Below are 25801 nucleotides of genomic sequence, written 5' to 3'. Positions count from 1 at the left end.
TAAAACTTGTAAGTTAGCCAGGGGTGGTATAGTACATCTTTCATTGTATAAGTCTAAATTATTAACCAAACAAAATATATGCCACCGGCCGGGGCATTACATTAGACTGGTAAAACTAAATCAATGTGAATATTGTATCACCTCGAAGTTAATTGGTTATACAAAATAATTTTATTCTCATTACTTTCATTTTTTATTTTATGTGGTCCTTGTTTTATGTGGTCCTTGGTTTTAGTAAAAATCAGTGTATTGTATATTATCAAATACTCTGTCTTGAAACAAGGATAGCAAAAAATTTTTATTTGTGGTCTATTAATAAAATTATAAAAACCCATCTAGCGCTGGTTTATTGTGGATTTTTACTTAAAATCCTTTACACAGTTTATTAAAGGCTACTTTACACACTGCGATATCGGTCCCGATATCGCTAGTGTGGATACCCGCCCCCATCTGTTGCGCGACACGGGCAAATCGCTGCCCATGCTGCACAACACCGACCAGACCCGTCACATATACTTACCTGCCCGGCGACGTCGCTGTGACCGGCGAACCGCCTCCTTTCTAAGGGGGCGGTCCGTGCGGCGTCACAGCGACATCACTGAGCGACCGCCCAATAGCAGCGGAGGGGCGGAGATGAGTGGCCGGAACATCCCGCCCACCTCCTTCCTTCCTCATAGCGGCTGGGAGGCAGGTAAGGAGAGGTTCCTCGTTTCTGCGGTGTCACACGGAGCGATGTGTGCTGCCGCAGGAGCGACGAACTACATCGTTACTGCTGCAGTAACGATAATCGAGAATGGAGACCCATGTCACCGATGAGCGATTTTGCACGTTTTTGCAGCGATGCAAAATCGCTCATCGGTGTCACACGCAGCAACATCGCTAATGCGGCCGGATGTGCGTCACAAATTCCGTGACCCCAACGACTCCGCATTAGCGATGTCGCAGCGTGTAAAGCCCCCTTTAGTGGGAGTGGTGTACAGGGTCTTAGCAGTAAAGAGTATTCCATATTTCTGCCAGATACCCACAGAGATATTGAAATCTGAAAAAAGAGACTTCTGCTCATTGAAGGTAAGAACTGCTCACATAGCGTTCAACTCCACAGCAAACGAGTGCTCTAGCACTGGCATCTCAGCAGGGATATTCCCCTACTACACATGTGTGTCTGGGTCCCTGTGACAGTTTACAGGACATAACTCAGGGCACCTAGACAGAAGGCAGAGGGACTACTTTCTATTTCTGGTGTAGAGCTTAGTACAATATATATATATATACTATTACATGTGACACATGTACCTTGTATTACCATTATTCGCTGTATATGAACCCCTTTTCTCCGGGCATTATTTGTCTATAGCATTTTTCACGAACCTGAGGCAACTGAGAACCCTTCAGTGAAGGAATTCCACTAACCCTCACAATACCAACCAGGGGCCTCCCTGCAGTAACTCAGGTAGTTGTACCCATTCTCTTTCCGCATTCTATGTGTTCTTCTTCTTTCTTCTTTTTTTTCTTTTTTCTTCTTTTTATTTCTATCATGTAGTTCAGGGGTTTATAGATATATGTCCTGCATCTCATATTTCCTTTAGTGGTGCTTCTTACCCATTCTCATATCATTTACCCTAGTATTTCATGATCCTGAGGCGACTGAGAACCCTTTAATAAAGGAATCCTTTTTCACTTGAATTGTCAAGTGATACTTACCAGTGACTATCACGTAATGTTACAGGTAGTTGCATTTTCTTCCTCTTCTTTCTCTCCTTTCTTCTTTGTCACACGGTCCATTGTGTTATAGCCCACGTGTCATGATAACACTTGTACCATCTTTTCATTTAGATTCCACCTACAATTATTTACCGATTCCAGTTCTGAAATAGGCTTTCATGATCTACTCACTAGAATTCTCAAGTGCATAAGGTACTGAGACATATACATGTTCACACCATTATAAAGAACAAAGTATAAACATTGAGGTTTTTCTCACACCCATGTTCCTGTGTTCTTTGATATGATATGTGTTCATTTCCTTCACTATATAGGATTGCAAGTTTTCCATTTGTACCTTAATGGCAATGACGCTATACAATTGAACACATATCATCCTGTTATCCATATAGGTGTGTATTTACCTGCTTGACTATTTTTGGTTGTTTGATCCAGAATGTTTCTCCAGATAGGTCATGTGGAAATTTTCTTTCCTCAGTACAAATGTTTTCACTATGGCTTTGGAAAAATTTTTTGTATGTGCATCATGGTCATTTGACCCATTGTACTCTCAAGTAGCAATATATTGTACTGTTATGTTGTACTATGTACTAATTACGTGTTTATATGGTTTTGTAACCCTTTATGATCTTAGATAACTTTATCCTTGATAAAGACCTAAAAACAAGGTCGAAACGTTGGATGAATTATCCTTTTGCACAAATAAAGAATTTTCAGCATTCCAAGAGTTCCTTTCTTACGTTATTGATCACTATAGTGTGCCAGAGCTATTTCTATTGAATTGACTCTTATTTTTTCTGAGCACCTGCTATATACACAGTGACCCAGACATATTCAAGTTTCATTCAGAAGGCAGAGGGAAGCCGTAGCAGCTGAGCCTATATCTTGGCTTGTGAGCATTAGAACAGGCCGGCGATTACAGGGTAACATGAAAAATGTCCAGCTTGCATTATGACTAGAACATGACAATATCCTTTTAAGTACTAACCTATGATGCGTTCCTAAGCAGTTGATGTTATATGTTCTACATTTCATTTTCTGCATACTTTACAAGTAGTAGAATTTGCTTTGATATAGGCAACTGGATTTTCACAATGAAAAGGCAAAGGATAACGCCCGAAAAAGACGCCATACATTATGTCAGTGCCATCACTGACAAACCTGGATTGACCATGAAATACATCAATCCCCTTAAAGGTGAGTTAAAACAAGTTTTAACTAAATTGCCTTAATATTGTCATGCATTAGAATGACTGTCTTAGGTAATGATAAATATTTTCTACAGGAAGAGGAGTGTTTGCTGAAACTGAAATCGAAAAAGGGAGTTTTGTTGCAGAATATCGAGGCGAGCTCACGTATGCACTTACGATGGTAGACAACTACTCGAGATTTATGGTTGTGGTACAAGTCAAAGATCTAATGGCCCATACTGCAGCGAAGGTCTTCCAAGCACACTTATGCAGACCTCATGGCTACTCAGAGAGAGTCCTCACAGATCAAGGCACAGCCTTTGAAGCGGAAATCTTCAAGGACTTCTGCAGCTTTTACCGATGCAGGAAGATGCGCACTACACCCTACCATGCTCAAACCAATGGTTATCAACCTGCTCAGGACTTTACCCCATATTCCAGATGTGGCCTTACAAGTGATTTATAGAGGGGTAACAATACGTTGGGATCACCGGATCTAATCTCCCTTTTTATACACCCTAAAATCTTGTTTGCTTTAGAATAAACAATAACATCATAAAGGTATAGCAGTACCGTTTCAAAGTTTCGGTGTCCCAAGCAGCATTCCATCAGCCTCTGGAAGGTTCCTGGCAAATTGCACAGCTCGAAGGGCATGCTTTTGAACTCGCAGAGACCCATCGGGGTGGCAAAGGCGGTCTTCTCCCGGTCTGCCTCAGCAACGGACACTTGCCAATAGCGACTAGTGAGATCAAGGGTAGAAAAATAATTTGCAGTTCTCAATGCAGCTAGCTATTCCTCAATACAGGGGAGTGGTGCTGTCCTTCTTCTTTAACAGGACCAACGGAGCTGCCCAGAGGCTACAACTGTCACGGATAACCCCAGCCTCCTTCATGTTGCTCAACATGTCCTTGGTACACTGGTAATGTGCAGGTAGTTTTGGCTTATATCTCTCTTTGATGGGTGGGTGTGCACTTGTGGGGATGTAGTGTTTGACCCCTTTTATTCTTCAAAAGTCTAGCGGATGTTTGCTGAAGACTTGCTCGTATTCTTGCACTAGCCTGTAGACCCCCTTCTTGTGATGTGAAGGTGTGGAGTCAGTGCCTACGTGTAATTCCTTACACCACTCCTCTGGCTGACTTGGTGAGCTGTCACTGAATGGGTGGGCTGAAGCAATGGTGGATGCTGCTGTTTGGATAGCATGTGTATCTACTGAGAACAGCTTATCAATGGTGGCAAATCGGAGCAGCTTAATCTCTTGCTCTCCGCAGTTCAACACTCTCATGGGCACTCTTCCCTTCCATATTAATGAATAAAACTATGATGTAAATAGCATATAGATACCCCACAAATGCAGATAAAAGTAGGTTATGGGAAAAGGGGGAATAGAGAAACAGGAAAATAGTGGAATAAAGTATACCTTCCAGGTGGGAGAGGAAATGGCAGCACAGCCAGTGTAGGTGAAGCAAGGGGAGCCTGCAACTAAAGAGTTGAGAGCGTTATCACATGGTGACTGAGCCTGATTGTAACGGGAGCATAGAGGTGCCGATCCTGTCTTACCTGCGTTGGTGTAGAAGTGGGTGTCCTGTGGTGGAGTCAGCTATGTGCAGTGGTGGCCGTGGGTTCTTTTATGTGCGACCGTAGTAATAGCTGCGCCCACTTCCTGTATGGGAGTGGAATGCAGTGAGGGTAATGGAACGCACGCCTGCGCATTTGTGTTTAACGTCGCGCATGTGCAGAACGGAGAAAAGGCTGCGCTCACTTCCTAATGAAAGGGAGTGAGACGCATCTGGGAAGGGAAGGGAAAAGATTAGGGTTTGGGGATGATGAAAGGGCTTTCTACGGGCAAGGATGGCAAAGGGTGGCAGTGACGGAAAGTCAGGCAGCCTGTCCTGTCCTGTCCTGTCCGTCCGTCTTTTTGTATCATGAATTGGAAAGACTGCAAGGGGGAGGGGAGGTGCTTGTGTCCAAAAGGAGGAGTTATTCAGATTCATTGCAGTGGGCGGCGGCTGCAAAAAGCACCATTCTTCTTGTTTTTGCTCTGCAAAACAGCCTTTTCAAGGGTTGGCTTGGGTGACAAAATGTCTTCTGTAGGCGTGGGTTTGTCTCCCTCTCCCTAAGATGTGTCCGGTATAGGCCAGGGTGCCACTCAAGGCCGTAACCAATTCGGGTTATAGCTTCTCGGCCTTTTGGCTAAGATCAAGTGTAGTTTCGGAGGACGCTACCTTGGTCGGTACTGGAAGGTGCCTGGGATTGCACGTCTGCCGGCCTTGAGGAAGTGTGTGCGCCTTCTGGTGACACATAGCCCTCTTGTGCCTGGACGGTTCCCAGGCAACGGGAGGCGATCACCTTTGTTATTTTGAAGTCCTACTGATAAACAGAAAAAAAAAAAAATTAAATCTGTTCTTATCAGTTTAATATCTGATACGTCCCCTCTCTGGGGACCATATATTAAATGGATTTTTAGAACAAGGAGATGGAAAAAATCTTGCTCTGTCCACTCCACGCATTGACCTGGTATTGCAGTACCTCCAGGACCGGTGCACCCCTTCTTAACCCAGTTTCCAAAAGCAGAACTCAATTCACCTGATTCAAATGAGCCCCATTAGTGAATTGAAAGAAAGCAAAAACTTTATATGTACCTCAATTTGGCCAATTCACTTTTCACACTTTCACCCTTTTTTTTATCTTTCACACCTTTTACTTGCTTTATTGATGCAAAAAGCTGTGCCAAATAGCAAACTCATCTCCACTCAACTTGACCAACTCTGCTATGTCCCGTGCAGTATCTTATTCTCAGCCTTATCTAGATCATTTGCAATTGAATAGAATAGATCCCTTTTGGCTGCTTATGACTGTGTAAAATATGTAGTTTTACTGGGCTGGGATGAGAGAATCCATTGAAGCATGATGTAGGGATTGTGGTTCCTGTGTGCTAAGAAAAGAGGCTGGCACCAGCCAGAAAGCCCCATTGCAGCCAATAATCACTTAATAACTTTTTCAACTTGTCATCATATGGGAGGCCTTCCATTCCTTGTAGTAGTCTAGTTGCCCACCTTTGAACTGACTCTAACTTCTGAATGTCCTTTTTAAAATGTGGAGCCCAAAACTGGTTCCCATATTCCAGATGTAGCCTTACAAGTGATTTATAGAGGTGTAACAATACGTTGGGATCACGGGATCTAATCTCCCTTTTTATACACCCTAAAATCTTGTCCCAAGCAGCATTCCATCAGCCTCTGGAAGGTTCCTGGCGCATTGCACAGCTCGAAGGGCATGCTTTTGAACTCGCAGAGACCCATAGGGGTGGCGAAGGCGGTCTTCTCCCGGTCTGCCTCAGCAACGGACACTTGCCAATAGTGACTAGTGAGATCAAGGGTAGAAAAATAATTTGCAGTTCTCAATGCAGCTAGCGATTCCTCAATACGGGGAGTGGTGCCGTCCTTCTTTTTTAACAGGATCAACAGAGCTGCCCAAAGGCTACAACTGTCACGGATAACCCCAGCCGCCTTCATGTTGCTCAACATGTCCTTGGTACACTGGCAATGTGAAGGTGGTATTGGCTTATAGCTCTCTTTGATGGGTGGGTGTGCACCTGTGGGGATGTGGTGTTGGACCCCTTTTATTCCCCCAAAATCTAGCGGGCTTCCCACCGGTAACCCGCTCCCCAGCTTGGATGGATGCTGAGGGAGCCCCTTTTGCCCGCAGGCTCTGGCCCTGGGAACTGTAGCCTTGGCGGTGACTGTGCTTCCCTCTACGGTGTGAGCTGTTGCCTTCAATCGGGTCTTGACTGCTGGGAAACCCTGGAGGTTCCTGTCGCTAACGGATTTGACCGGTTTTACGGCGACTCCTAGCCTGGTCGGGGTCCGTAGGCCCTGCCGGATGGTGCTGGCTTCTCTTCACTCCCCGATCTGGTACCGGCGGGCCACCGCCCATCCCCGGTCCGTACGGTTCACTCCAATCAGCCTCTCCTGCAGAAGGTCACCACCGTCTGCCAACCTTGCTGAGTGCCCGGGCCACACACCCGGACACGGTCAGTCTCCTCTCCTCTTCACTTCTCTAACTCCAAAACTGATCTCTAATCTGACTCCTTTTCCCGCCTCCAGGACTGTGAACTCCTCGGTGGGTGGGATCAACCGCCTGGCCCACCCCCTGGTGTGGACATCAGCCCCTGGAGGAAGGCAACTAGGATTTGTGTTTAGCTTCGGTGTGCCTAGCCGGAGTGTAGAGTGTGTTGGTGTAGTACCTGTGACGACCTGGCTTGTCCAGGGCGCCACATTCCCCTATAGTAAAATGCAGACCGTCCGCGGGCTGCCCGTCCATCACCGGTTTTATTTTCACAACTGAAAAAGAATAAAACGGTAAAACATGTAAAAGCATCATAAACATTTTACAACGGTACAGCTTCCGCTCTTCTCCCACCCAAACAACCTGGCCCTGATGCTGCCCCTAAGAAGCGGGCAGCACCCCTTGACCCCAGTCCAGCACCAAGTTGCCCGAGCGGGTTCTGTCTCTTTCAGGGGGCCCACGTCCAAGGGGACCCCTGAACCCCCGGAGGATCGCCACCGGTTACGGTAGTGGCGGGCCTAGGCCATCCCTTTCCTCCAGGCCCATCCTCCCAAATCAGCCTCTCCGGAGGCGGTAACGGTGTCAAGCCAACAAACATTTTTATTTACATTGCACTAAGTTTGTGGTTGCCCTGCAAGTTCTCGGGCTTGTCCGTAAGCAGTTCCTTACGCAATGGTTGCACAGTCCCTACGGGGACAACAGTTGCCGGCAACGGCCGGTTTAATCACGGTTCAATCAGGTAAACTTCTTTGGTTGATCATCTTTACTTATCATTTAAAACTTTCAAACTGGTACACTCAACACATAAAGCCCCCCGCCCTTTTAAAGAGTAGTTTCCCTGTACCTAAGTGGGGGTCTACCTAGGTTGGGGCGAGTGGACCTTCGGGGTCCGGTGTCAGTGGTGACAGGCAGTGGGGCAGAGGGAACAGTCAGTTCCTCCTCCCTGCTATCATGTGGGGCAGGCGGAGGCGTAGGGGAGCTGGGTACAGGTACATCCCTGGGCACTGGCTCGCGGTTAACCGTTTCCATCATTTCTTCATCCACGGGTTGTGGGAACAGTATCACTGGAAGGATCACCGCACCGTTCTGTGTAGGCCAGTCTGCTGGAAAATCACCCATCATGGTGTGGATTACCTCTTTTTCCTTCTCCACTGGACTGGGAACTGGAGCCTCATCCGCTACTCTCAATGCTGGTGGGCACTTCTTCAGGTGGTCTCGGGAAACCGTGGCCAAAGTCCCCCCCTGGTCACGGCTGATCTGGTAGGCCTTCCCATTCTCCCATCCTGTGGGCTGGACTACATACGGGGTTTTTTCCCATTGATCATCCAGCTTGTGGGCCCTTCTTTTCCGCTTCAGCACTACATCCCCAGGTTGGAAGGAACCGGCAGGCGCCTTCTTGTTGAAGCACTGCTCCTATTGTCCCCGACTCTGGCACAAGTTCTTTTCAACATACTCCTGGACCTGTCGGTACTGTGTCCTCCGCCGAGTGTCCCATTCAGCTGTCGACAGGAGTGCTTCTGAAGCTTCCAAGCCCATTTCCAGATCCACTGGTAGCCGGCCGGGACGAGCTCTCATCAGGTATGCTGGAGTGCATTTCGTAGAGCTGGAAGGGATGTTGTTGTACATATCGACCAGGTCAGGTAGCTTCTCCAGCCACAGGTTCCGCTCTTCCAGTGGTAACGTCTTGAGGAGGCCCAGGACCAAGTGGTTCATCTTTTCACAAATGCCATTGGTTTGGGCGTGGTAAGGCGTGGTCCGGATTTTCTTGCAGCCGTACAACTGGCAGAATTCCTGGAATACCTCTGCTTCAAAGGCCGGACCCTGGTCGGTAAGCACCCTCTCCGGGTACCAATGCGGTCAACAGAAATAAGCCTGGAAAGCCTTAGCAGCGGTGCGGCCGGTTAAGTCCTTAACTGGGACAACCACCAGGAACCTCGAGTAGTGGTCTACGATGGTCAGAGCGTAGGTGTACCCACTTCGGCTGGGGGTGAGCTTTACATGGTTAAGGGCAACCAGCTCCAGCGGTTGGTGTGTAATGATCGGGTGTAGGGGTGCCTTCTGGCTGGCCTCGTCCTTCCTTCTCAATGCGCAAGGGCCACATTCTCGGCACCAGGCCTCCACAGATTCCCGCATTCCACTCCAATAGAACCGCTCTCTTAACAACATCTCTAGCTTCTTCCACCCGAAGTGCACTGCACCATCATGGTATGCTTGCAGGACAGTGGGCACGTTAGCCTGGGGAATCACCAGCTGGCGGATCTTCTCGTGAGTCTTTGGATTAATCAGCTCGCGATACAACTTCCCCTGGTGTAGGTATAGCCGGGTCCGTTCTTGCCACAGACGTTGGGCTTCGGCAGGGGCAGCAGGGTCTATCCCAGCAGAACCCTGTTCCACTAGAGTCTTGACCAGGCGGACAGCAGGTGCCTGGTCCTGAGCTTCCTGCCAGTCCTGTCGGGGCAGCGGATCCAGGTTCACCCGTTGTTGGTAGACGTGCACCTTCTCAGTGAATGGCCGGTGAAATGCAGGCAACTCGATCTCTTCGAGGTCATCATCCTCTGGCCCCTCTTCCGACAGGTGGGGCATCCGGGAGAGTGCATTGGCATTGACGTTGGTACGGCCGGCCCGGTACTTGATGGTGAAATCGTAGTTGGCTAACCTGGTCACCCACCGCTGCTCCAACGCGCCCAGCTTGGCCGTATCTAGATGGGTCAGCAGGTTATTGTCTGTGTACGCGGTGAACTTGGCTGCTGCCAGGTAATGGCGGAACCGCTCGGTGATAGCCCACACCAGTGCCAAGAGCTCAAGCTTGAAGGAGATGTAGTTCTCAGGGTTCCTCTCAGTCGGTCGGAGTTTTCGGCTAGCATAAGCTATTACCTTTTCCCTTCTGTCTTGGACCTGGGATAGAACAGCCCCCAAGCCCACATTGCTGGCGTCGGTGTAGAGGATGAATGGGCGGCTGTAGTCAGGGTACGCTAGGATTTCCTCTCCGGTCAGGGCTGTTCTCAGCTGGCGGAAGGATTCCTCATGCTTTTCTTCCCACACCAATGGGGCTACTAGGGATCTACCACCCTTGGTCTGTCCTACGAGGAGGTCTTGCATGGGGGCAGCCATCTTTGTGTACCCCTTAATGAAGCGACGGTAATATCCCACCAGGCCCAGAAACTGCCTCACTTCCCTCACTGTGGTCGGTCTCGGCCAGTCTTGGATGGCGGTGATCTTCTCGGGGTTGGGGGCGACACCTTCCGCACCAACCACATGTCCTAGGTACTGCACTCTGGGTTTCAGCAGATGACACTTTGAGGGCTTCAACTTCATCCCATACTTGGCAAGGGACGCGAACACCTCGGCTAGGTGCTCCAGGTGGGCTTCATACGTCTGTGAGTACACAATCACATCATCCAAGTACAGCAAAACGGTCCCATAGGCAGTCTTCTCTCGGTCTTCCGGTGCCACGGCCACCTGCCAGTACCCGCTGGTGAGGTCAAGGGTGGAGAAGTAGTTAGCGGTTCTCAGCGAGGCCAGGGACTCTTTGATGCGGGGCAGAGGGTAAGCATCCTTATGCGTTATCTGGTTAATCTTCCGGTAATCCACACACATCCGCATGGTGCCATCCTTCTTCTTAACCAGCACCAACGGAGCGGCCCAGGGACTACAGCTGTCCCTAATAACCCCTGCCTCCTTCATGTTCCTCAACATGTCTTTGGAGCATTGGTAGTGCGCAGGGGGAATAGGCCTGTATCTCTCTTTAATAGGGGAGTGTGTACCGGTAGGGATGTGGTGTTGAACCCCTTTAATCTGCCCAAAATCTAGAGGGTGCTTGCTAAAAACCCGCTCATACTCCTGTACCACCCGGTATACCCCTTCCTTGTGGTGTATGGGGGTATCATCAGTGCCGACATGTAGCTCTCGATACCACTCGCCTAACTCCCCCAGGGATGAGTGGGAACCGGCAGCAGGCGGTGTGACCGGGGGAACGGCTTCATGGATCGTGTGGGGATCTAGAGTGAGCAATTTGGCAAGGGTAGCGTACCGGGTGGTGCATGAATGCACACATATTGGTTTTATAATCTTATTGTATTACTTTATATTCTTATTTCACTTGTGCATATCTCCACCATAATCCTGGCTAAGAAATATAGCTTTTTTTGGGGTACACAGGTAGTAAGGTCTTCTTTCTATTTCTTTAGGGGTGATATAGCCTGGTGGAACTCTAGACCTCTAACATTATATATGCACCCTTTTTCTTTATGGTTCTTGGACACCTTATAACATTCTTCCATACATATATATCTTTCTCATAAATTATAAATAATTAGGCATTTTTATATATTTTATTTACATTTTCATAAATAACTTTTTACAAAGCATGGGGGACATTCTCACATACATATAATTTTCATGTACGCATTCTGAAAATTTACGCATAAACCGTACACACTCCTTTTTGTAACAATTTCTATAACTCATTCGCTGAACTCTCATCCCGGATATTCATTCTTACACCGAATTTCCTGTTATAACACAACATTCATGATTTTTATTCAATTTATTTTTATTTTTTAGGTTTATTAGTAGTGATGAGCGAGTACTAAAAAGCTCGGGTGCTCGAAGCTCGGGCCGAGCCTCCCAAGATACTCGTGTACTCGGCCCGAGCACCGAGCCCAATGTTATCCTATGGGAGACCCGAGTATTTTTGTGAAATGACCACCGGCAGCATGTAGAAACCCTAAAAATGGCACAAAAGTCTCCGATGAGTGCTCAAATGACATGGCAACAGCATGGGGAAGACCCCTTGAAGCATTTATCACTCAAAAGTCACAGCTGTGAATAATTTTGTCCGCGTTTTACGCCATTTTTACGGACTCACCAGAAAACCTTCCAAAATGACACCAAAATGATTTTTCATAGCGGAAATGTTAAGGGCACATACCCAATAGTGAGATAGAGCTAATGTATGTTACTTTTTGAGATCAATACATGAAAGATTTTACGTAAAACATTGTGTGGCACTCCGATGTCCCTGAGAAGAGACGTACATAAAGGCCTCTGAGTCTAATGTGCCCATTTTGAGGAACTGAGTCTTTGTAGTATTTTCCTTTGCCAGGGCAGTCCAAAATTGTGAGGTTCACCAATGCCCCTGCATACAGACGTGCATGATGGCCTGTAAACCTGAAGTGCCCATTGTAAGGAAGTGGGTCTATTGTAGTATAGCCCTTAGGCAGGGCAGCCAAAAATTGGGAGGCTCCACGTTGTCCCTGGATAGAGACGTGCATGAGGGCCTCAAAACATTAAGTGTCCAGTGTCAGGAAGTGGGTGTATTATAGTATAGCCCTTAGGCAGGGCAGCCAAAAATTGGGAGGCTCCACGTTGTCCCTGGATAGAGACGTGCATGAGGGCCTGTAAACCTGAAGTGCCCATTGGAAGGAAGTGGGTCTTTTGTAGTATAGCCCTTTGGCAGGGCAGCCAAAAATTGGGAGGCTCCACGTTGTCCATTGTCAGGAAGTGGGTGTATTATAGTATAGCCCATTGGCAGGGCAGCCAAAAATTGGGAGGCTCCACGTTGTCCCTGGATAGAGACGTGCATGAGGGCCTCAAAACATTAAGTGTCCATTGTCAGGAAGTGGGTGTATTATAGTATAGCCCTTAGGCAGGGCAGCCAAAAATTGGGAGGCTCCACGTTGTCCCTGGATAGAGACGTGCATGAGGGCCTCAAAACATTAAGTGTCCATTGTCAGGAAGTGGGTCTTTTGTAGTATAGCCCTTTGGCAGGGCAGCCAAAAATTGGGAGGCTCCACGTTGTCCCTGGATAGAGACGTGCATGAGGGCCTCAAAACATTAAGTGTCCATTGTCAGGAAGTGGGTGTATTATAGTATAGCCCTTAGGCAGGGCAGCCAAAAATTGGGAGGCTCCACGTTGTCCCTGGATAGAGACGTGCATGAGGGCCTCAAAACATTAAGTGTCCATTGTCAGGAAGTGGGTGTATTATAGTATAGCCCTTAGGCAGGGCAGCCAAAAATTGGGAGGCTCCACGTTGTCCCTGGATAGAGACGTGCATGAGGGCCTCAAAACATTAAGTGTCCATTGTCAGGAAGTGGGTGTATTATAGTATAGCCCTTAGGCAGGGCAGCCAAAAATTGGGAGGCTCCACGTTGTCCCTGGATAGAGACGTGCATGAGGGCCTCAAAACATTAAGTGTCCATTGTCAGGAAGTGGGTGTATTATAGTATAGCCCTTTGGCAGGGCAGCCAAAAATTGGGAGGCTCCACGTTGTCCCTGGATAGAGACGTGCATGAGGGCCTCAAAACATTAAGTGTCCATTGTCAGGAAGTGGGTGTATTATAGTATAGCCCTTAGGCAGGGCAGCCAAAAATTGGGAGGCTCCACGTTGTCCCTGGATAGAGACGTGCATGAGGGCCTCAAAACATTAAGTGTCCATTGTCAGGAAGTGGGTGTATTATAGTATAGCCCTTTGGCAGGGCAGCCAAAAATTGGGAGGCTCCACGTTGTCCCTGCATAGAGACGTGCATGAGGGCCTCAAAACATTGTTCCCATTGCAAAGGAGCGGGTCTCCTGTCGTTGTAATGTCCATTCTGCAAAGAATGGGCGAAAAAATTTACCACTGGGGGTATACCTGAAACAAAGGCCTAACTCTTGTAACGGTCATCATGGTGGCGCATGAGGAGAAGGAGGAGCAGTCCAGCGATTATCCAAAGTCCAGAAGTGTGTACCCATGGGTGACTGGAGGTACATGGCAAATTCCCGTTACAAACTTTAAATTCCGCTCTCATTTGCTGGTGGTGTGGTGAAGTCTGGCCCAATCCAACCCTTGTTCATCTTGATCAGAGTCAGCCTGTCAGCATTTTCAGTTGACAGGCGGGTGCGTTTATCTGTAATGATTCCACCTGCGGCACTAAAAACACGCTCTGACAAAACGCTAGCGGCAGGGCAGGCCAGGACTTCCAAGGCGTAGAGAGCCAATTCATGCCACGTGTCCACCTTGGATACCCAATAATTGTAAGGCACAGAGGAATGTCGGAGTACAGTTGTTCGATCTGCAAGGTACTCCTTGAGCATCTGGGCAAACTTAGGATTTCTTGTGGCACTACCCCGCACCTCAGGGGCTGTGGTACGTGAGGGGCTGAGAAAACTGTCCCACATCTTAAAGACTGTTCCCCTACCTCTGGCGGATTGGACTTGTGCCTCTCTCGGCTGTACGCCTTGGTTGTCCACTGATTCCTGACCTATGCCGCTAGCGTTTTGTGAGGGGAATGCTTTGCCTACTTCCGTGACTATGGCCTTCCGGAACTGCTGCATTTTGGTTGACCTCTCCGCCTCGGGAATAAGAGACATAAAGTTCTCCTTGTAGCGTGGGTCTAACAGTGTTACCAACCAGTAATGATTGTCGGCCAAGATGTTCTTAACGCGAGGGTCACGAGACAGGCAGCTTACCATAAAGTCAGCCATGTGCGCCAGACTCTTAACAGCCAGGACTTCAGTAGCCTGACCAACACGTTGACTGAACATGCTGTCCTCCTCCTCCTCCTCCTCCTCCTCCTCATCTACCCTGTCCTCTGGCCAGCCACGCTGAACCGAGGATATGACTGGTGTGCATGTCATATCCTCAATTTGGCCGGAGATTTGCTCCATGTCTTCATCCTCCTCCTCGTCATAGTCCTCCACTGCACGTTGTGATGAGACGAGGCTGGGCTGTGTGTTATCACCCACACCCACTACTGTTTCTTGCTGCAACTCATCGCGCTCCGCCTGCAATGCATCATGTTTGGTTTTGAGCAGAGACCGTTTTAGAAGGCAGAGTAGCGGTATGGTGACGCTAATAATGGCGTCATCACCACTCACCATCTTGGTGGAGTCCTCAAAGTTTTGGAGGATGGTACATAGGTCGGACATCCATCTCCACTCCTCAGGTGTTATGTGTGGAGTTTGACCCATTTCCCGACGGCTTAGGTGATGCAGGTACTCAACAACTGCCCTCTTCTGCTCACATATCCTGACCAACATGTGCAGAGTTGAATTCCAACGCGTGGGGACATCACACACCAGTCTGTGAGCCGGAAGATGCAAACTGCGCTGAAAGCCGGCAAGGCCGGCTGAAGCAGTAGGTGACTTTCGAAAATGTGCAGACAGGCGGCGAACTTTTACCAGCAGATCAGACAGCTCTGGGTATGACTTTAGAAACCGCTGAACCACGAGGTTGAGCACATGGGCCACGCATGGAACATGTGTCAGCTGGCCTCGCCTCAAAGCCGCCACCAGGTTCCGGCCATTGTCTCACACGACCTTTCCTGGCTTTAGGTTCAGAGGTGTGAGCCAGTGATCTGCCTGCTGTTTCAGAGCTGTCCACAGCTCTTCTGCATTGTGGGGTTTGTCACCTATGCAGATTAGCTTCAGCACAGCCTGTTGCCGCTTCGCCGAGGCAGTGCTGCAGTGCTTCCAGCTTGGGACTGGTGTGGAGGGTACAGTGGATGAGGATGCGCAGGAGGAGGAGGAGGCTGAAGAGCATGACATTCCGGAGCTGTAGAGTGTGGGTGAAACACTGACTGAGGTAGGGCCTGCAAACCTTGGTGTGGGAAGGACGTGTTCCGTCCCTCGCTCAGACTGGGTCCCAGCTTCCACAATATTAACCCAGTGTGCCGTCAACGAGATGTAGCGGCCTTGCCCACAAGCACTTGTCCACGTGTCTGTGGTTAGGTGGACTTTGGGTGAAACAGCGTTGTTCAGGGCACGTGTGATGTTTTGTGACACGTGGTTATGCAACGCGGGGACGGCACACCGGGAGAAATAGTGGCGGCTGGGGACCGAGTAACGTGGGACAGCTGCCGCCATCAGGTCGCGGAATGCTTCTGTCTCCACCAGCCTAAAAGGCAACATTTCCAGCGCAAGCAGTCGCGAAATGTTAGCATTTAGAACTGTGGCATGTGGGGTGTTGGCAGTGTATTTGCGCCTGCGTTCAAAGGTTTGCTGAATGGATAACTGAACGCTGCGCTGGGACAAGGACGTGCTTGATGATGGTGTTATTTCTGAGTAGGCAACTGCAGGTGCAGGACCGGAGGAGGCTTGTTCGCAGGCAGCATGGACAGGGGATTGGCTCGCATGCACAACCAGCGAAGACGTAGCAGTGACATTAGCAAGCACTGCTCCTCGACTCTGTTGTACTTCCCACAAAGTCGGGTGCTTGGCTGACATGTGCCTGATCATGCTGGTGGTGGTCAGGCTGCTAGTTTTGGTACCCCTGCTGATGCTGGCACGGCAGGTGTTGCAAATGGCCTTTTTAGAATCATCTGGATCCAACTTAAAAAACTGCCAGACTCGGGAAGACCTAACATTTGTACAGGCACCTTGTGTCGTGTTGTTGTTCCGGGGAACGGTTGCCTGACTTCTGCCTGGAGCCACCACCCTGCTTCTTACTGCCTGTTGGGATGCTACGCCTCCCTCCCCCTGTGCACTGCTGTCCTCGCTCTGCATATCCTCCTGCCAGGTTGGGTCAGTTACTGGATCATCCACCACGTCGTCTTCCTCTTCCGCACCCTGCTCCTCCTCCTGACTTCCTGACAATTGTGTCTCATCATCGTCCACCCCTTGTTGAGACACGTTGCCAACTTCGTGAGAACGTGGCTGCTCAAATATTTGGCCATCTGTACATACGATCTCCTCATGACCCACTTCAACATGAGCTGGCGAGAGGCCAGAATGTGCGAATGGAAACGTGAACAGCTCTTCCGAGTGTCCAAGTGTGGGATCATTAATGTCCGAGGACGTGTACTCAGCCTTGTGGTAGGAAGGAGGATCAGGTTCTGAAATGTGCGGTGCAGTATCACGGCTACTGACACTTGACCGTGTGGAAGACAGAGTGTTTGTGGTGGTGCCAATCTGACTGGAAGCATTATCCGCTATCCAACTAACAACCTGTTGACACTGGTCTTGGTTCAAGAGCGGTGTACTGCTGCGGTCCCCAAGAATTTGGGACAGGACGTGCGAGCGACTAGATGTGGCCCTTTGTTGTGGCAAAATTAGAGCTTGCCCACGACCTCGGCCTCTGCCTGCACCACCATCACGTCCACTTCCTTGTTCCTTGCCAACGCCCTTGCGCATTTTGCAATGCTGTGCTGACGTGTATTCACTAGACTTGGGCGTTATATCAAAGTTTGTGCAAATTGTGCACCTGTACGCTGCCACCGACAGGCACACACGTGCGGTTTTTAAATGCAAGCACGGACGCACTAAGAACCTAACAGGTTTTAGGAGCAAAAATTAATGACGAGAACTCTGACACTATCAGCCACTGCTGACTGACATGTATTATACACTACACTTGTGCGTTATATAATAGTTTGGTAAAAACGCACACAAGTGCACCTGTACGCTGCCACCGACAGGCACACACGTGCGGTTTTTAAATGCAAGCACGGACGCACTAAGAACCTAACACAGGTTTTAGGAGCAAAAATTAATGACGAGAACTCTGACACTATCAGCCACTGCTGACTGACGTGTATTATACACTACACTTGTGCGTTATATAATAGTTTGGTAAAAACGCACACAAGTGCACCTGTACGCTGCCACCGACAGGCACACACGTGCGGTTTTTAAATGCAAGCACGGACGCACTAAGAACCTAACACAGGTTTTAGGAGCAAAAATTAATGACGAGAACTCTGACACTATCAGCCACTGCTGACTGACGTGTATTATACACTACACTTGTGCGTTATATAATAGTTTGGTAAAAACGCACACAAGTGCACCTGTATGCTGCCACCGACAGGCACACACGTGCGGTTTTTAAATGCAAGCACGGACGCACTAAGAACCTAACACAGGTTTTAGGAGCAAAAATTAATGACGAGAACTCTGACACTATCAGCCACTGCTGACTGACGTGTATTATACACTACACTTGTGCGTTATATAATAGTTTGGTAAAAACGCACACAAGTGCACCTGTACGCTGCCACCGACAGGCACACACGTGCGGTTTTTAAATGCAAGCATGGACGCACTAAGAACCTAACAGGTTTTAGGAGCGACAATTGCTGAGAAGTCTGACACTATCAGGACTGTTTTAGACTGTGTACACCAGCCCCAGATATGATGAAGGCTGGTATACGGTCACCACTAGGAATGGCTATATACCCTGCCTGCCTGCCTGCCTGCCTGTATACTGCTACAATAGTCCTGACAAGGACTCTTTTGGTCACTAGCCTGTATTCCAACCTGGCTATACCCTGCCTGTATACAGCAACAATAGTCCTGAGAAGGACTCTGCTACTGTACTCCGACCTGGCTATACCCTGCCTGCCTGTATACAACTAGAATAGTCCTGAGAAGGACTTTTGGTCACACTGTTTGCAGCCCTGCTACGGAAATAGCTATAAAGGGCCGCAAACCTTTCCCTGAAGCAGCGACCCTCTCCCTGCACTGACTGTCTGGATAGCTGTGAGCAGAGCACAGCGCGCCCGCCGGTATAAAGGCTCGGTCACGCTGTGCAGGCCGGCCAATCACTGCAATTCCACAACTAACAGGGCTGTGGCATTGCAGTGGTCTGCCAGACAATCCCTGCATGAGGGCTGGCTCTCAAAAGAGCGCCAACATGCAGGGATGAAGACCACGAGTACAGCACGAGTATCGCGAGATTACTCGGTCCCCGTCGAGTAGACCGAGTACAGTGATACTCGTGCGAGTACCGAGTAGTAACAAGCATGCTCGCTCATCACTATTTAGTAGTAAAATGGCTTACACTCCCCTTTTTTCCACTTTTTTCTTCACTACTTTTATAAAGAAATTTTTCCTTTCTTTATTCTTAATGCAATTTTATATAGCAACACCACCATTTTTTGCCACGAACATAATTTTTCTTGTCCGTCATCCCGTTCACCCTTACAGGGTTGTGGACAGATGCACTTGTCACTACACTTCTAAGACTCAATACAGGGTCTGGAGCTCAATGCTCCCTTTTTGTTTTTTTTTTCTTCTTTTTTTTCTTTTTTTCATTTTGTCCTTCTTCTTCTTCTTTTTCTGATTTTTGTCTCAAAAAGCTGATGAAATTTGAAACACTATACCCCAGTGATTTTATAAATGTTTCTCAATATATCACTTGAGAACTTTTATGGCCAGTATTGTAACAGTTGACCATCCCGGCAGTATTTGAAATACAGCAGTCAGTCCTCTGACGTAGCTCCATATGTGTATATATAGAGGTTCTTCCTCCTTTGATTGCATACTGTTCTTTTTTTGCCCTGATGAAGGAGACAGTGATCTCTGAAACACATTGACCGGAAAAAAGAATAAAGAGATGAAATAATTAACATCAGTTTCCTTTGGTGACAGCGCGGCACGCACCCGATTTTCCTCCTATACGTTATTGCTCTTCTACTAGGGGCTGCGGCTGTCGCCATTTGTAACGTGCATTTAGGGGTTGTGACTGGCACAACCTTAATAGGTGAGTGCAACTACTATTAATTATTTGTTACCTTACCAGGTAAGACCCTAATTTGTGCGTCTGCTCCAGAGTTATTTCCCTGATTATTAATATCTGACAGGCAGTGATTGATCCTGCATTCTCACCTTCCTCTCTGTTGCACATTCTTATTGTTCCTATATGCTCTCTATTTCCATCAGACTTTTTTTGTCCTTCGGTGGGGCTCTAACATATGTGCACCATTTATTATTTATTTTTATGGATTCCTTTCTTTTTTCATGCTAGCGTTCATTATGCAGTAGTCATTCATGATATATCTTATATTTGTGAATCCATTAGGGCTCTATATGTCTGGTGCATCACATTGGGTCTTTTCAGTGCACAATAGGCACCTTTTTCTGTTATGCTCTGCTGCCACCTTATGGACATCCTATCAGTGATGCCAGAAAAAAATGGACATGTCTCCGTGCAGCAATCACGGACACGCGGGTACGCCGCACGGAGACACGTGCAGTGAAAAATCACTGATGTGTGAGCAGACCCATTCATTATAATGGATCTGCGTATCTCAGTGATTCTGTTATGTTTAAAAAAAAGCACAAACGTACCAGAATCACTGACGTGTGAAACAGGCCTTATAGTGTTTTGATTTATGTATGTATTATACAACTTCTGTGGATCTTGTATGAGTGACTTTTCTTCATTTTATTGGATTGTTTTAAAATATTGAAATAAAGTCACGCTTCCTATGCATCCTTTTGTATTCTGATTGGCTACTATAATACAGTTTTTAGGCACTGAGATCGATACCAGAGGCATGGTCTTCCGCTTACCAGAGGATAAGCTCAAAAGGCTAAGGGACATAATAGAAGGGTTTAGTGCTGTTAATAAGGTGGCATTAAGATAAATGAAATATATCTTCTCGGTCTTCTCGTTTTCTTGCTGAGTTGTGCCAATGGACAGAGTTTTTTCTAGACATTTGCTATTGGAAACTCAGGGAACCAAAGCTCCTGGATAGAGTTGAGCGCGGTTCGTGGTTCGTGGTTCTCCAGTTCTAGGCTCGAGTGATTTTGGGGCATGTTCTAAATCGAACTAGAACTCGAGCTTTTTGCAAAAGCTCGATAGTTCTAGAAACGTTCGAGAACGGTTCTAGCAGCCAAAAAACAGCTAAATCATAGCTTGGTTTCTGCTGTAATAGTGTAAGTCACTCTGTGAATCAAACTATTATCACATTTCAGTGTATAGTGTGCGTGAACAGCGCCTTCAGATCACTGCTGTTTCTATAATGGCGATCGCCATTTTTTTTTTTTTTTCTTGTCTTCCTTCCCTAAGTGCGCGCGTCTTGTGGGGCGGGCCAGCATGTCAGCCAATCACAGACACACACACAGCTAAGTTGACTTTGAGCCAGAGAAGCAACGGCATGTGTGATAGGATCTGCATGTCACATGTCCCTGCATTATAAAACCGGACATTTTCTTCACGGACGCCATTATCTGCCTTCTGCGTCTTTGGTGTCAGACATCACTGTCGCAGCTCCGTCCTCCTGAGTCCTATAGCCGATACAGCTGTATGCGCTGCATACACAGCGTTAGACAGCATAGGGAGAGCACTTTATAGCAGTCCTTTTAAGGGCTCAAACCGGCAGGGTCAGAGAGCCATAGGTGACAGGTCCTGCAAACAGCAACAGCATCTGTGTAGCCAAGGTCAGGGATTTCCTCCCTGCATTTCACCATTAGGAGGGAATAGAAAGGCAGGCTTCCATTCCTCTACCCAGAGCACCACAATCCTGCCACTGTACCCTCCTGTCCTCTGCACACTCCAACTCATTATAACTAAGCCATTATACTAGCAAACACTCAGTGTACCTAGTGGCATCCTATCTGTGGCTATTGGACTTTGCTATAGTCCCACTAGTGCAAAGACATTTGCAGAGCACGTCTGCCTGCATTGCACACTCCAACTTTTTTAAACTAAGCAATTTTACTAGCAAACACTCAGTGTACCTAGTGGCATCCTATACGTGGCTATTGGACTTTGCTATAGTCCCACTAGTGCCAAGACATTTGCAGAGCGCATCTGCCTGCGTTGCACACTCCAACTAATTTTAACTTAGCCATTATACTAGCAAACACTCAGTGTACCTAGTGGCATCCTATACGTGGCTATTGGACTTTGCTATAGTCCCACTAGTGCCAAGACATTTGCAGAGCGCATCTGCCTGCGTTGCACACTCCAACTAATTATAAGTAAGCCATTATACTAGCAAACACTCAGTGTACCTAGTGGCATCCTATCTGTGGCTATTGGACTTTGCTATAGTCCCACTAGTGCAAAGACATTTGCAGAGCACGTCTGCCTGCATTGCACACTCCAACTTTTTTAAACTAAGCAATTTTACTAGCAAACACTCAGTGTACCTAGTGGCATCCTATACGTGGCTATTGGACTTTGCCATAGTCCCACTAGTGCCAAGACATTTGCAGAGCGCATCTGCCTGCGTTGCACACTCCAACTAATTATAAGTAAGCCATTATACTAGCAAACACTCAGTGTACCTAGTGGCATCCTATCTGTGGCTATTGGACTTTGCTATAGTCCCACTAGTGCAAAGACATTTGCAGAGCACGTCTGCCTGCATTGCACACTCCAACTTTTTTAAACTAAGCAATTTTACTAGCAAACACTCAGTGTACCTAGTGGCATCCTATACGTGGCTATTGGACCTTGCTATAGTCCCACTAGTGCCAAGACATTTGCAGAGCGCATCTGCCTGCGTTGCACACTCCAACTAATTATAAGTAAGCCATTATACTAGCAAACACTCAGCGTACCTAGTGGCATCCTATCTGTGGCTATTGGACTTTGCTATAGTCCCACTAGTGCCAAGACATTTGCAGAGCGCATCTGCCTGCGTTGCACACTCCAACTAATTATAAGTAAGCCATTATACTAGCAAACACTCAGTGTACCTAGTGGCATCCTATACGTGGCTATTGGACCTTGCTATAGTCCCACTAGTGCCAAGACATTTGCAGAGCGCATCTGCCTGCGTTGCACACTCCAACTAATTATAAGTAAGCCATTATACTAGCAAACACTCAGTGTACCTAGTGGCATCCTATATGTGGCTATTGGACCTTGCTATAGTCCCACTAGTGCCAAGACATTTGCAGAGCGCATCTGCCTGCGTTGCACACTCCAACTAATTATAAGTAAGCCATTATACTAGCAAAAACTCAGTGTACCTAGTGGCATCCTATCTGTGGCTATTGGACTTTGCTATAGTCCCACTAGTGCAAAGACATTTGCAGAGCACGTCTGCCTGCATTGCACACTCCAACTTTTTTAAACTAAGCAATTTTACTAGCAAACACTCAGTGTACCTAGTGGCATCCTATACGTGGCTATTGGACTTTGCTATAGTCCCACTAGTGCCAAGACATTTGCAGAGCGCATCTGCCTGCGTTGCACACTCCAACTAATTTTAACTTAGCCATTATACTAGCAAACACTCAGTGTACCTAGTGGCATCCTATACGTGGCTATTGGACTTTGCTATAGTCCCACTAGTGCCAAGACATTTGCAGAGCGCATCTGCCTGCGTTGCACACTCCAACTAATTATAAGTAAGCCATTATACTAGCAAACACTCAGTGTACCTAGTGGCATCCTATACGTGGCTATTGGACCTTGCTATAGTCCCACTAGTGCCAAGACATTTGCAGAGCGCATCTGCCTGCGTTGCACTCTCCAACTAATTATAAGTAAGCCATTATACTAGCAAACACTCAGTGTACCTAGTGGCATCCTATACGTGGCTATTGGACTTTGCTATAGTCCCACTAGTGCCAAGACATTTGCAGAGCGCATCTGCCTGCGTTGCACACTCCAACTAATTATAAGTAAGCCATTATACTAGCAAACACTCAGTGTACCTAGTGGCATCCTATACGTGGCTATTGGACCTTGCTATAGTCCCACTAGTGCCAAGACATTTGCAGAGCGCATCTGCCTGCGTTGCACACTCCAACTAATTATAAGTAAGCCATTATACTAGCAAACACTCAGTGTACCTAGTGGCATCCTATCTGTGGCTATTGGACTTTGCTATAGTCCCACTAGTGCCAAGACATTTGCAGAGCGCATCTGCCTGCGTTGCACACTCCAACTAATTATAAGTAAGCCATTATACTAGCAAACACTCAGTGTACCTAGTGGCATCCTATACGTGGCTATTGGACCTTGCTATAGTCCCACTAGTGCCAAGACATTTGCAGAGCGCATCTGCCTGCGTTGCACACTCCAACTAATTATAAGTAAGCCATTATACTAGCAAACACTCAGTGTACCTAGTGGCATCCTATATGTGGCTATTGGACCTTGCTATAGTCCCACTAGTGCCAAGACATTTGCAGAGCGCATCTGCCTGCGTTGCACACTCCAACTAATTATAAGTAAGCCATTATACTAGCAAAAACTCAGTGTACCTAGTGGCATCCTATCTGTGGCTATTGGACTTTGCTATAGTCCCACTAGTGCAAAGACATTTGCAGAGCACGTCTGCCTGCATTGCACACTCCAACTTTTTTAAACTAAGCAATTTTACTAGCAAACACTCAGTGTACCTAGTGGCATCCTATACGTGGCTATTGGACTTTGCTATAGTCCCACTAGTGCCAAGACATTTGCAGAGCGCATCTGCCTGCGTTGCACACTCCAACTAATTTTAACTTAGCCATTATACTAGCAAACACTCAGTGTACCTAGTGGCATCCTATACGTGGCTATTGGACTTTGCTATAGTCCCACTAGTGCCAAGACATTTGCAGAGCGCATCTGCCTGCGTTGCACACTCCAACTAATTATAAGTAAGCCATTATACTAGCAAACACTCAGTGTACCTAGTGGCATCCTATACGTGGCTATTGGACCTTGCTATAGTCCCACTAGTGCCAAGACATTTGCAGAGCGCATCTGCCTGCGTTGCACTCTCCAACTAATTATAAGTAAGCCATTATACTAGCAAACACTCAGTGTACCTAGTGGCATCCTATACGTGGCTATTGGACTTTGCTATAGTCCCACTAGTGCCAAGACATTTGCAGAGCGCATCTGCCTGCGTTGCACACTCCAACTAATTATAAGTAAGCCATTATACTAGCAAACACTCAGTGTACCTAGTGGCATCCTATACGTGGCTATTGGACCTTGCTATAGTCCCACTAGTGCCAAGACATTTGCAGAGCGCATCTGCCTGCGTTGCACACTCCAACTAATTATAAGTAAGCCATTATACTAGCAAACACTCAGTGTACCTAGTGGCATCCTATCTGTGGCTATTGGACTTTGCTATAGTCCCACTAGTGCCAAGACATTTGCAGAGCGCATCTGCCTGCGTTGCACACTCCAACTAATTATAAGTAAGCCATTATACTAGCAAACACTCAGTGTACCTAGTGGCATCCTATACGTGGCTATTGGACTTTGCTATAGTCCCACTAGTGCCAAGACATTTGCAGAGCGCATCTGCCTGCGTTGCACACTCCAACTAATTATAAGTAAGCCATTATACTAGCAAACACTCAGTGTACCTAGTGGCATCCTATACGTGGCTATTGGACTTTGCTATAGTCCCACTAGTGCCAAGACATTTGCAGAGCGCATCTGCCTGCGTTGCACACTCCAACTAATTTTAACTTAGCCATTATACTAGCAAACACTCAGTGTACCTAGTGGCATCCTATACGTGGCTATTGGACTTTGCTATAGTCCCACTAGTGCCAAGACATTTGCAGAGCGTATCTGCCTGCGTTGCACACTCCAACTAATTATAAGTAAGCCATTATACTAGCAAACACTCAGTGTACCTAGTGGCATCCTATACGTGGCTATTGGACTTTGCTATAGTCCCACTAGTGCCAAGACATTTGCAGAGCGCATCTGCCTGCGTTGCACACTCCAACTAATTTTAACTTAGCCATTATACTAGCAAACACTCAGTGTACCTAGTGGCATCCTATACGTGGCTATTGGACTTTGCTATAGTCCCACTAGTGCCAAGACATTTGCAGAGCGCATCTGCCTGCGTTGCACACTCCAACTCATTATAACTAAGTTGCATTGTCAGGGATATTTATTCTTTATTATTCTGCTGTTAATAAAGCTAGACCACCACTGCAATCTTCACCACCTCTCAATTTTTACTACCACATTTTCAGTCCACAATCTTGTCGCAATCAACATGAGTGGCAAAATGACAGATGCTGGTGGAAAGGGGAAGAGGCGTGGTGGAAAAGGCAAAAAAGGTTTTGTCTGTGGGGAAAGTGGCAAAGCTCCATTATCATCTGCTGAAGATAGACCATCTACCAGCAAAAGTAAGATGTC

At 47.4% G+C, this 25801-nt stretch overlaps 1 pseudogene; it reads left to right on the top strand.

Moving 5' to 3' along the window:
• Nucleotides 1-5253: 5253 nt before the first annotated feature.
• LOC142266684 (U2 spliceosomal RNA) lies at nucleotides 5254-5460 on the top strand (annotated as a pseudogene).
• The last annotated feature ends 20341 nt before the right edge of the window (nucleotides 5461-25801 follow it).

This window comes from Anomaloglossus baeobatrachus, unplaced genomic scaffold, assembly GCF_048569485.1.
Source record: "Anomaloglossus baeobatrachus isolate aAnoBae1 unplaced genomic scaffold, aAnoBae1.hap1 Scaffold_29, whole genome shotgun sequence".
Lineage (NCBI taxonomy): Eukaryota > Metazoa > Chordata > Amphibia > Anura > Aromobatidae > Anomaloglossus > Anomaloglossus baeobatrachus.
Note: the sequence above shows the minus strand (reverse complement) of the source record. Positions and strands in the feature narration are given on the sequence as shown.